We start from the raw sequence: 12,554 nt of genomic DNA on the forward strand, positions 1-12,554 counted from the left end.
ACATTGGGGTGCATGTATCCTTTCAAAACAGTTTTCCTCTGGATATATGCCCAGAAGTGGGATTGCTGGATCATATGGTAGTTCTATTTTTAGTTTTTTAAGGAATCTTCATACTATTCTCCATAGCAGCTGTACCAATTTGCATTCCCACCGACAGTGCAAGAGGATTCCCTTTTCTCCACACCCTCTCCAGCATTTATTGTTTGTAGACTTTTTGATGATGGCCGGTGTGACTGATGTGAGGTGATAACCTCATTGTAGTTTTGATTTGCATTTCTCTAATAATTAGTGATGTTGAGCATCTTTTCATGTGCCTGTTGGCCATCTGTATGTCATCTTTGGAGAAATATCTATTTAGGTCTTCTGCCCATCTTTTGATTGGGTTGTTTGTTTTTTTGATATAGAGCTGCATGAGCTGTTTGTAAATTTTGAAGACTTATCCCTTGTTGGTAGCATTGTTGGCAAATATTTTCTCCCATTCTGAGGATGGTCTATTTGTCTTATTTATAGTTTCCTTTGCTGTGTAAAAGCTTTTGAGCTTAATTAGGTCCCATTTGTTTATTTTTATTTCCATTACTTTAAGAGACAGCTCACAAAAGATATTGCCGTGATTTACATCGAAGAGTGTTTTGCCTGTGTTTTTCTCTAAGAGGGTTATAGTATCCAGTCTTACATTTAGGTCTTTAATCCATTTTGAGTTTATTTTTGTGTATGGTGTTAAAGAATGTTCTAATTTCATTTTTTTATATGTAGCTGTCCAGTTTTCCCAGCACCATTTATTGAAGAGACTGTCCTCTGTTGTATAGTCTTGCCTCCTTTGTCGTAGGTTAATTGACCATAGGTGCATGGGTTTATTTCTGGACTTTCTATCCAATTCCATTGATCTATATTTCTGGTTTTGTGCCAGTACCATACTGTCTTGATTACTGTAGCTTTGTGGTATAGTCTGACATTACGGAGCCTAATTGCTCCAACTCCGTTTTTCTTACTCAAGATTGCTTTGGCTGTGCGGGGACTTTTATGTCTCCATACAAATTAAAAAATTTTTTGTTCTAGTTCTGTGAAAAATGCCATTGGTAATTTGATAGGTGTTGCATTGAATCTGTAGATTGCCTTGGGTAATACGGTTATTTGGACGATATTGATTCTTCCAATCCAAGAACATAGTATCTCTTTCCATCTGTTTGTGTCATCTTTGATTACATCAGTGTCTTATCATTTTCGGAGTATAGGTCTTCTGCCTCCTTAGGTCAGTTTATTCCTAGGTATTTTATTGTTTTTGATGCGATGGTAAATGGGAGTGTTTCTTTAATTTCTCTTTCTGATCTTTTGATGTTAGTGCATAGAAATGTCAGAGATTTCTGTGTATTAATTTTGTATCCTGCCACTTTACTGAATTCATTGATGAGCTCTAGTAGTTTTCTCGTACCATCCTTAGGATTTTCTACGTATAATATCATGTCATCTGCAAACAGTGATGGTTTTACTTCTTCTTTTCCAATTTGGATTCCTTTTATTTTCCTTCTCTGATTGCTCTGGCTAGGACTTCCAAAACAATGTTGAATAAAAGTGGTGAGAGTGGACATCCTTGTCTTGTTCCTGACCTTAGAGGAAATGCTTTCAGCTTTTCACCATTGAGTATGATGTTAGCTGTAGGTTTGTTATATATGGCCTTTTATTATGTTTAGGTAAGTTCCCTCTATGCCCACTTTCTAGAGAGTTTTTATCATAAATGGGTGTTGAATTTTGTCAAAAGCTTTTTCTACATCTATTGAGATGATCAGATGGTATTTATTCTTTAATTTGTTAATGTGGTGTATCACACTGATTGATTTGTGGATACTGAAAAATCCTTGCATCCCTAGTATAAATCGCACTTGATCATGGTGTATGATCCTTTTAATCTATTGTTGGATTCTATTTGCTAGTAGTTGAGGATTTTTTCATCTATGTTCATCAGTGATATTGGCCTGTAATTTTCTTTTTTTGTGGTATCTTTGTCTGGTTTTGGTATTAGGGTGATGGTGGCCTCATAGAATGAGTTTAGGAGTATTCCTTCCTCTGCAATATTTTGGAATAGTTTTGGAAGGATAGGTGGTAATTCTTCTTCTCTAAATATTTGATAGAATTTGCCTATGAAGCCATCTGGTCCTGAACTTTTGTTTGTTGGGAGTTTTTTAATCACAGTTTCAATTTCAGTACTTGTGATTGGTCTGTTCGTATTTTCTATTTCTTCCTGGTTCAGTATTGGGAGATTGCACCCTTCTAAGAATTTGTCCATTTCTTCCAGGTTGTCCATTTTATTGGCATATAGTTGCTTGTAGTAGTCTCTTATGATCCTTTGTATTTCTGTGGTGTCTGTTGTAACTTCTTTTTTTCATTTCTAATTTTATCGATTTGAGGCTTCTCCCTTTTTTTTTGATGAGTCTGGTTAAAAGTTTATCAATTTTGTTTATCTTTTCAAAGAACCAGCTTTCAGTTTCACTGATCTTTTCTATTGTTTTTGTCTCTATTTCACTTATTTCTGCTCTGATCTTTATGATTTCTTTCCTTCTACTACCTTTGGTTTTGTTTGTTCTTTTTTCTCTAGTTGGTTTAGGTATAAGGTTAGGTTGTTTATGTGTGATTTTTCTTGTTTCCTGAGGTAAGGTTGTATTGCTATTAAGTTCCCTCTCAGAACTGGTTTTGCCGCATCCCATAGGTTTTTGGATCGTTGTGCTTTTGTTTTCATTTGTCTCCAGGTATTTTTTTATTTTTCTCTTTGATTTCTTCAGTGATCTATTAGTTGTTTAGTAGCATATTGTTTAGCCTCCACGTGTTTGTGTTTTTTACGGTTTTTTTCTTGTAGTTGATTTCTAATCTTACAGTATTTTGTTGGGAAAAGATGCTTGATCTGATTTCAGTTTTCTTAAATTTACTGAGGCTTGCTTTGTGGCCCAGCATATGATCAATCCCAGAGAATGTTCCATGTGCACTTGAGAAGAAGGTGTATACTGCTGATTTTGGATGGAATGCTGTATAAATATCAATTAAGTCCATCTGGTCTAATGTGTCATTTAAGGCCTGTGTTTCCTTATTGATCTTCTGTCTGGATGATCTGACCATTGATGAAAGTGGGGTGTTAAAGTCCCCCAGTGTTACTGTGTTACTGTTGATTTCTCCCTTTATGGCTGTTAGCATTTGCCTTATATATTGAGGTGCTCCTATGTTGGGTGCATATATATTTACAATTGTTATATATTCTTGGATTGATCCGTTGCTAATTATGTAGCATCCTTCTTTGTCTCTTGTAACAGTCTTTATTTTAAAGTCTATTTTGTCTGATATGAGAATTGCTACTCCAGCTTTCTTTTGATTTCCATTTGTATGGATTACCTTTCTCCAACCCCTCACTTTCAGTCTGTATGTGTCCCTAGATCCGAAGTGGGTCTCTTGTAGACAGCCTGTATATGGGTCTTGTTTTTGTATCCATTCCATCAGTCTATGTCTTTTGGTTGGAGCATTTAATTCATTTACATTTAAGGTATTTATCGATGTATATGTTCCTGTTTCCATTTTCTTAATTGGATTTGTTTTTGTAGGTCATTTTTCTTCCCTTTCTCTTTTGTTCTTGTGATTTGATGACTAACTTTAGTGTTGTGTTTGGATTCCTTTTTTGTGTGTGTGTATCCATTGTAGATTTTTGGTTTGCAGTTATCATGATGTATTGATATAGCAGTCTATATATAAAAAAGATTCTTTTAAGTTGCTCATCTTTTAATTTCAAGTGCATTTCCAGTAGTCTGCATTTGTGCTCTCCTCTCCTCACAATTACTGGTTTTGATGACATATTTGTGTTCAGGTGTTTTCCTACCTTTACTTGATGTTGCCTTGATGGTGAGCTTTTCCATTTAATTTTATTGTTTCTAGTAGTGGCCTTTTCTTTTCTGATTAGCTAAGTTCCTTTAGCATTTGTCGCAAAGCTGGTTTGGTGGTGCTGAATTCTCTTAGCTTTTACTTGTCTGTAAAGCTTTTGATTTCTCCATCAAAACTGAATGAGAGCCTTGCTGTGTAGAGTATTCTTCATTATAGCTTCTTCCCTTGCATCACTTTAATATATTGTGCCTTGTTCTTTTGGTCTGCAGAGTTTCTGCTGAGAAATCAACTGATAACCTTATGGGAGTTCCCTTGTATGTTACTTGTTGGCTTCCCCTTATTGCTTTTAATATTTTCTCTCTGCTTTTACTTTTTGTCAGTGTGATTACTATGTGTGTTGGTATGTTCGTTGTTGGGTATATTGCCTGGGACCCTGCATTTCTTGGACTTGGATGACTATTTTATTTCCCATGTTATGGAAGTTTTCAGGTATTATTTCTTCAAATATTTTCTTAGGTCCTTTCTCTCTCTCTTCTCATTCTGGGACCCCTATAATGTGAATGTTGGTGCATTCATTGTTTTTCCAAAGGTCTCTTATACTGTCTTCCTTTCTTTTCATTGTTTTTTCTTTATTTTGTTCCATGGCAGTGATTTCCACCATTCTGTCTTCCAGCTCACTTATCTGTTCTTCTGCCTCATTTATTCTGCTATTGATTCCTTCTAGTGTATTTTTCATTTCAGTTATTGTATTGTTCATCTCTGTTTGTTTTTTAGTTCTTCTAGGTCTTGTTAAACATTTCTTGTATCTTCTCAATCTGTGCCTTCATTCTTTTCCCAAGATCTTGGATCATCTTCACTGTCATTACTCTGAATTCTTTTTTTTGGTGGATTGCCTATCTCTGCTTCACTTAATTGTTCTTCTGGGGTTTTAGCTTATTCCATCATCTGGGACATATTCCCCTGCTGTCTAATTTTGTCTAACTTCTTGTGCTTGCAGTTTCTGTTCTGCAGCCTGCCGGATTGTAGTTCTTCTTGCTTCTGCTGTCTGCCTTCATCTAGTGGATGAGGCTTCTTCTCTCTTGTTGCCAGTCCCCCAGGCTGTGAAGACTGACATGGAGCTCAAGACTTTCACTCCTGTGGGAGAACTTCTCTGGTATAATTATTTTCCAGTTCATGTGTTGCCCACCCGGTGGGTGGCCTGCCATCTTGTTGTTGCTTTGTCTTTGGATGTAGGGTATCTTTTTTGGTAGGTTCCAGAGGTTTTTTTTGTTTTTGTTTTTGTCAGTGGTTGTTCAGCAGTTAGTTGTGATTTTGGTGTTTTTGTAAGAAGGGGTGAGCCTTCTACTCTGCTGTCTTGCTGGCAAGTCAATCCAAATTTCAATTTCAATCCAGTTTTCTGTACCATTTCCTGGAAATGTATTTAAAAATTTTTTTCCTGCTGTATTGAAAATACATTAGAAGTAGTCCAAATGACTTAGATAATTCCTTTAAATTTTTGCTTAAAATGCACACAGAATAAGGTTTTGTTTTTCATTTTCTGAATCTGCAAATTATGCAGTATGGTTCTGTCAAAATAACTGTTATTCTATCTACAAAGTATAAGAGCAGAAATAATTTTTAATGTCTTATGAAAACTTAATTTGCCTGTCATATTTTCATTGGGGATTTTAGTTCGTTGAATTAAATGGGAGTGAATATACCACACATGTGATTACAAAAGGATTTTTAATACTGAAATAGACTCTAGTCCTAATTTATTAAAAACAGTTCATTTAAGTACTTATAGTTCTAAAACTGGGGAGAAATGCTTTTGTAAAACAACTCTAGAAAGCTTTTGGAACAATATATGTGAGTAAATACCAGTCATTTTATTAAATTTGTCTTCTTACTGATCTATATTGTAGAAAGTTAGAAATGTATTTATATGTAAGAAGTTTTGTAAAAGCTTGCCATTTTAGTAGACTAAGCATTGAAATATACCACTTCTATCTTTGTTGCTTGTTATACAATTTGTGGAAAGTTAATAGCTTTAAGATTACTGCTTTATAAACCATACCACATTTCACTGATTCCAAGTATTATACAGACATTTTATTTATAAATAACAATATATAATTTGAAAACTATTCTACATTTTAGTAACAGAAATATGTTACATTTTTGTGACTGAAACTCTATTATTGAGGACTTGTGATGTACCAGACTGTGGGCTAGTTGCTGGGAATATAAGTTTGAACAAGACAGGTAAGATTTCTGCACTCATCAGACCTAAGAGTTTACAAAGAAAATCATACATTAAATAAATAACAAAATATTTAATTACAGGTTGATCAGAGTTATAAAGCATAGACTACTACAAAAGTATATATTAGGAGAATTTATCCTAATTGGTCCTGCTAAGGACATAGAAATTCTGCTCCTGAAGGATGTGTATGAATTAGGTACACCAAGGTGGTGGTAAGTTGGGGGGAGGACTTTGCATCAGGACAGGGGAAGGATTGGTGTGGCTAAAGCTGCAAAGGGTGGTGCAGATTGTTTAACCTAGTAGTGTATTTTAAAGGCTCACTGGCTATAAAATTTACATTCTAATTAATTCCTTGTAGGTGAGATATATATCACTCATAAGAAATCTGTATATATGTAGGAGGCTCTTGTATAGTCTGGGCAAGAAATGATGATGACTAGGACTCATGTTATTTGATTCCAGAAATATTCAGGAGGTAGAATCTACTGCTTCTTTGCTCCAAGTTAGTTTCTATTCCTACCACGTACATACTTACAAATATTTTTGCTATTTTTTGGTCTGTTTTTCTTCCTCTTTCGCCATTCTCTTTATTCTTGTGGGTTTCCTTTTTTTAACCTTTATTAATACTTTGCTGCTGTTTTAATAGAGATTCTAAAGGGAAAGACTGTAAACTCAAGTAGTCAATCTACCATATTTAACTGAACCCTACCTCCCACTGATTTGAAATGTCACCTTTCGCATATATTAACTCCTATTTAGTTATTCAAGATTTCTCTGTTGCCGTGCCAGTACTGCACCAGTTTAATTTATAGTGTTTTTATACTTAATAGCACAGGCACCTCCTTTACAGTTATGCTTTTTTCCAGACGTATTGGTTGGTTTTACGTATTTTCTCTTTCAAGTAAATTTTAGAAAAACATTACCCCAAAATCCTGTTGGGATTTCTTTTTTTTCTTTCTTTCTTTTTAAATTTATATTTATTTTTGCCTGCATTGGGTCTTCATTACTGTGCACGGGCTTTCTCTAGTTGCAGTGAGTGGGGCTACTTACTGTTCATTGCAGTGCCCGGGCTTCTCATTGTGGTGGCTTCTCTCGTTGCAGAGCATGGGCTCTAGGCCCACAGGCTTCAGTAGTTGTGGCTTGCAGGCTCAGTAGTTGTGGCTTGCAGGCTCTTGAGTGCAGGCTCAGTAGTTGTGGCGCACCGGCTTAGTCGCTCTGTGGCATGTGGGATCTTCCTGGACCAGGGATCGAACCTATGTCCCCTGCATTGGCAGGCAGAATCTGAACCACTGTGCCACCAGGGAAGTCCCCACCCATTTTTTGATTGGGTGTTTTTTGGTTTTTTTTTAATATATTGAGCTGCATGAGCTGTTTGTATATTTTGGAGATTAATCCTTTGTCAGTTGCTTCATTTGCAAATATTTTCTCCCATTCTGAGGGTTGTCTTTTCATATTGTTTATGGTTTCCTTTGCTGTGCAAAAGCTTTTAAGTTTAATTAGGTCCCTTTTTTTTTTTTTCGTTACTCTAGGAGGTGGGTCAAAAAAGATCTTGCTGTGATTCATGTCATAGAGTGTTCTGGCTATGTTTTCTGCTAAGAGTTTTATAGTGTCTGGTCTCACATTTAGGTCTTTAATCCATTTTGAGTTTATTTTTGTGTATGGTGTTAGGAAGTGTTCTAATTTCATTCTTTTACATGTAGCTGTCCAGTTTTCCCAGCACCACTTATTGAAGAACCTGTCTTTTCTCCATTGTATATCCTTTCCTCCTTTGTCATAGATTAGTTGACCATAGGTGCGTGGGTTTATCTCTGGGCTTTCTATCCTGTTCCATTGACCTATATTTCTGTTTTTGTGCCAGTATCATATTTTCTTGATTACTGTAGCTTTGTAGTATAGTCTGAAGTCAGCGAGTCTGATTCCTCTAGCTCCATTTTTTTCCCTCAAGATTGCTTTGGCTATTCAGGGTCTTTTGTGTCTCCATACAAATTTTAAGATTTTTTTGTTCTAGTTCTGTAAAAAATGCTATTACTAATTTGATAAGGATTGCATTGAATCTGTAGATTGCTTTGGGGAGTATAGTCATTTTCACAATATTGATTCTTTTAATCCAAGAATATGGTATATTTCTCCATTTGTTTGTGTCATCTTTGATTTCTTCCATTAGAATCCTATAGGTTTCTGCATGCAGGTCTTTTTCCTCCTTAGTTAGGTTTATTCCTAGGTATTTTATTCTTTTTGTTGCAGTGGTAAATGGGATTGTTTCCTTAACTTCTCTTTCTGATCTTTCATTGTTAGTATATAGGAATGCAAGAGATTTCTGTGTATTAATTTTGTATCCTGTGACTTTACGAAGTTCATTGATTAGCTCTAGTAGTTTTCTGGTGGCATCTTTAGGATTTTCTATGTATAGTATCATGTTATGTGCAAACAGTGACAGTTTTACTTCTTCTTTTCCAATTTGGATTCCTTTGATTTCTTTTTCTTCTGATTGCCATGGCTAAGACTTCTAAAACTGTGTTGTATGATAGTGGTGAGACTGGGCATCCTTGTCTTGTTCCTGATCTTAGAGGAAATGCTTTCAGTTTTTCACTATTGAGAATAATGTTTGCTGTGGGTTTGTCATACATGAGGCCTAATGTCTTTTTAAAATAGTCGATTTTTGAAAGACTTTTTAATTTCTTCTATTATGATCTGTTTTAATTTTTACCTCTTTTTCCTAAATTTCAGTAATTGGCATTCTCCTAGAAAATCTCTACTCGACTGGATTTTACAATAACGTTGTTCACTGTGTTTTCTTTTGAATCTTCTTCATGCCTGCAGTTATTTTCTCATTGCATTCCTAACGTTATTTGTGTCTTCTCTTTTCTTAATCAGACTAGCCAAGTATCAGTCTCTTTTTATTGGACCTTTGAAACAGCCAGCAGGGATTGATCAAATCTATGGGTTTTTTTCTTTTTTCTTCTTGGATTAATTTCTGCTTTCTGTTTTAATTCTTTCTATTTTTGAATTTCCCATTACCTTGTAAATTTTGTTCTTTCATGATCCATAGCATGTTTCTCATACTTTGCCCTTTTCTAGTGGGAAAATTCTTCAGTTTGATCCCTGATATTCCCACCCCCAACCCACCCTATGATTTAATCTTTTTCTTTCTTTTGCTCTTTCTTTTCTTTTGTTTTAACTAATCCCCTGGTAGATAGTAAGTCTGTTTCTTTGGCAGTTAATATTTATTTGTTGAATTTGGTGAGTTGTATTCACGCTTTTGGTATTCATGTGTAGTGATCCTTGATGTGTAGTGATCATATTTGTAATTGAAGGGTCTAGATTAAATATATTAAATTTTCTTCAGTTTAAATAGGAACCCCATTTGTATGTCATTGAATCTGGCTTCTGACTAAAGAGTCCATCCTCCCATAATTAAGGAGGAGGAGTGAAACTTGTAGGAAACTTACCTTCTGAGTTTTGGGACTTTCCTTTCTTCCTGGAATCTCTGAGTAAATTGGGACACTTCCCTGCTTCTCTGGCTCCAGCTCAACTTTGCAAGGTTCCCACTACAGAGAGCTTCCTGTTTCATATATTAAGCTTTCACATACAAGAGTTGCCTTGTGGTAATCCGTGTCTGAGTGGTTATTATAGATTTAGTTAATGTTTTTTAAATTAATTAATTTATTTTTTTGGCTACATTGGGTTTTCGCTGCTGCGCACGGGCTTTCTCTAGTTGCAGTGAGTGGGGCTGCTTTTCACTGCAGTGCGTGGGCTTATTGTTGCAGTGGCTTCTCTTGTTGCAGAGCATGGGCTCTAGGCACACGGGCTCAGTAGTTGTGGCTCGCAGGCTCTAGAGTGCAGGCTCAGTAGTTGTGGTACATGGGCTTTGTTGCTCCATGGCATGTGGGATCTTCCTGGACCCAGGCTCGAACCCGTGTCCCCTGCATTGGCAGGCGGATTCTTAAACACTGCACCCAGGCAAGTCCCAGATTTAGTTTATGTTTTAATATTTTATGACGTTAATTCTCTCTCACTGCTCTTTGTTGTAATTTTCTCATATTTATTTTTTTCATATGCTTTTAGGATAATTTAGTTAAAAAGAACTGTTGTATTTCTTTTGATAGTTAATGTTATTAGATAACTAATTTATAAGCCAGTGAGTTGGCCTGTGAGGGGCAATTATTTCCTCACCCTGACCCATAACATCCCAATAAACGAGGGAGATTGGGATTATGCCAGGTGTTCGAACGTTATTAATTTTATTCATGACAGAGTATGGAGTAAAGGTGTTAGGTCAGATCCTTGCATGTCTGGGAAGTTATGCTAATGTTTGACATCCTGGTGTAACCGGAGCACCAGGGTGGGTTGTTCCACACTCACCCACCCCCTCACCTAACCTCCTCACCAGTTCCTGTCTGCTTTTCCCACCTATCAACTCTACGACTCCCTAAATCCAAATAGTTTCCATTCAAAAGGGGAAGATATGGAAAATAACAAGTCCCTTCACCCCAACTCTCACCTTTGGAATTAAATAGCCTGGAACAGGGCAAGTGAACTAAGTGAGGACTTTTTGACAGTAAACATTAAGAATAACATCTGAATTCAACTCCAGAAGAGTGCTACCAGGGGAAAATCAAGTCTTAGCACATGTTCTGAAACTGCCCGTAAGAAAGGGCTAGGGAATGATCCTCTAGGTATGAGCTCTAAGAGCTCTGGACTCAAAGAGGCTTCAGCTAGCCCACTCTGGGCCTGCAGAACCAGATGACCTGTGGGCTGCCTGGCAAGCACACTGCAGTCTGTCTGTCTCTGTCTCCCATGAGGTCCTTCAGTTCCATCGCAGAGTACTCCCCAATGTGTTATACAGTTGAACCTTGAACAGCAGCACCCGCCCTCCGCACAGTGGAAAATCCCCTTATGCTGTCTCCTCAGTTCCATGTTGGCAGATTCAACCAACAGCCGATGATTAGTACTGTAGTACATGTTTACGGACGATAGTCCACACATACGTGGACCTGAGTAGTTCATATCCGTGCTGTTCAAGGATCCACTGTAGTTGTCCTTAAAGCTCTTTGGTTTGAGGAAGTGTTTGGCATGTTTACTCTTCTGACTGTAGAGGAGGTGTGTCACCTGATGGCTGTTGGGAGACTTCAGGAGACTGGGTTAGGTCTTTGGCTGCTGACGGAGGTGTTGCTGAGAGCTCCCACATTGAACTTTGACCACAGGGCCAGCTCAGTCAGGGCCCCCTGTTAGCACAGGTACTCTCTCTGGACACAGACCCATGTCCCATGGCAGGCTGTCTCAGCCATCCAGCAGGATATCGGTGAAGGGCTTGCAGACACCCTTGAAAGGATTACTAGTGTTTCGGAAGATCTAGCAGATAGGAGCCGAAAATCTTGCCCATTAAGGAATAGGGATGCCAGCCTTCAGCTCGAAGTGGGTTTTCAGAGGCATAGATGGTGTCCATAAGTTTCATCCTATGCAGGTGGTTGTAGCAATTCTGACTTCCTTGGGTTTCCAGCTGTTGCAGTCTTGGACCATCCTCCACAAGGAGTCAAGGTTTGTACTTGATATCCCAAAGTCTGGAAGGTAGAATATCAGTCTCCTATTTGAAGATTTTGGGGGCATGTGCCCCTCAGGGACATGAGGTCCCCTTCAAGATTCCATTGCGAAGCTCATGATTTACTTCTTCACAAAAATAGCAGTAAAAATACCAGATTCCCGTGACCTTCACCAGCACAACATTCACTCCAGACTGGCCTCCCTAGCCTGTGTAGAGCTGCATCAGTTTACCCCACTGCCCAAGTTCCCTGGAGCTCCCCAGCCAGGCCATTTCCTTAGTGGAGGGAAGACCAAGCCAGACTTGGCCTGAAAGCATGGTTATATAGGGGGTCTACTGTATTTTTATTAAAACTCCATTAAGTATACCAATTAGTTTGGGAATGTTTGGCAACTTAATAATCTAGATTCCCTTTTCAGGACATGAGATATTGACAGACTTACTAGTTTATAATTAAATTTCATATACTAAAGAATCAGTAACAACTTACAGAGGTCTTCAAAATAACCAAGGGTATATTTCACAATCTCTGCCACTTTTCTTCCCACTTAATTAAGCAGAGATATAAAAATTCAAACGCCATGAGAACCAATATAGAAGATACATTTTAAAAAAAATCTTCAATACAGCTGGAAATTTGAACACCAGCTATATATTTAATGATACTAAGGAATTACTGTTACTTTGTTAGGTGTGCTAACAGTATTGTTACATTGTTTAAAAAGAGTCCTGATCTCGTAGACATAAACACTGAAATACGACCTCTGGGATTTGCCTCAAAGCTATGTAGGTTAGAAAGTGGGGGTATGAAACAAAATTGGCCATGAGTTGCTAATTGTTAGAGCTGATAATTGTTGGGTGTGTTATTGTCTCCGTTTGTGTATGTTTGGAATTTTCCGAAATAAAAATAAAGAC

The 12,554-nt window shown here is 37.3% G+C and overlaps 1 protein-coding gene and 1 pseudogene across 10 annotated transcripts in view; one reads left to right on the forward strand and one right to left on the reverse strand.

Moving 5' to 3' along the window:
* MPP6 (membrane palmitoylated protein 6) overlaps nucleotides 1-12,554 on the forward strand; it is a 101,675-nt gene that overhangs the window by 36,409 nt on the left and 52,712 nt on the right. The gene's annotated exons all lie outside the window — the stretch shown is intronic.
* Nucleotides 10,685-11,773, reverse strand: LOC114901348 (annotated as a pseudogene).

Source organism: Monodon monoceros, unplaced genomic scaffold (assembly GCF_005190385.1).
Source record: "Monodon monoceros isolate NGI ecotype Baffin Bay Population unplaced genomic scaffold, NGI_Narwhal_1 Super_Scaffold_2, whole genome shotgun sequence".
NCBI lineage: Eukaryota > Metazoa > Chordata > Mammalia > Artiodactyla > Monodontidae > Monodon > Monodon monoceros.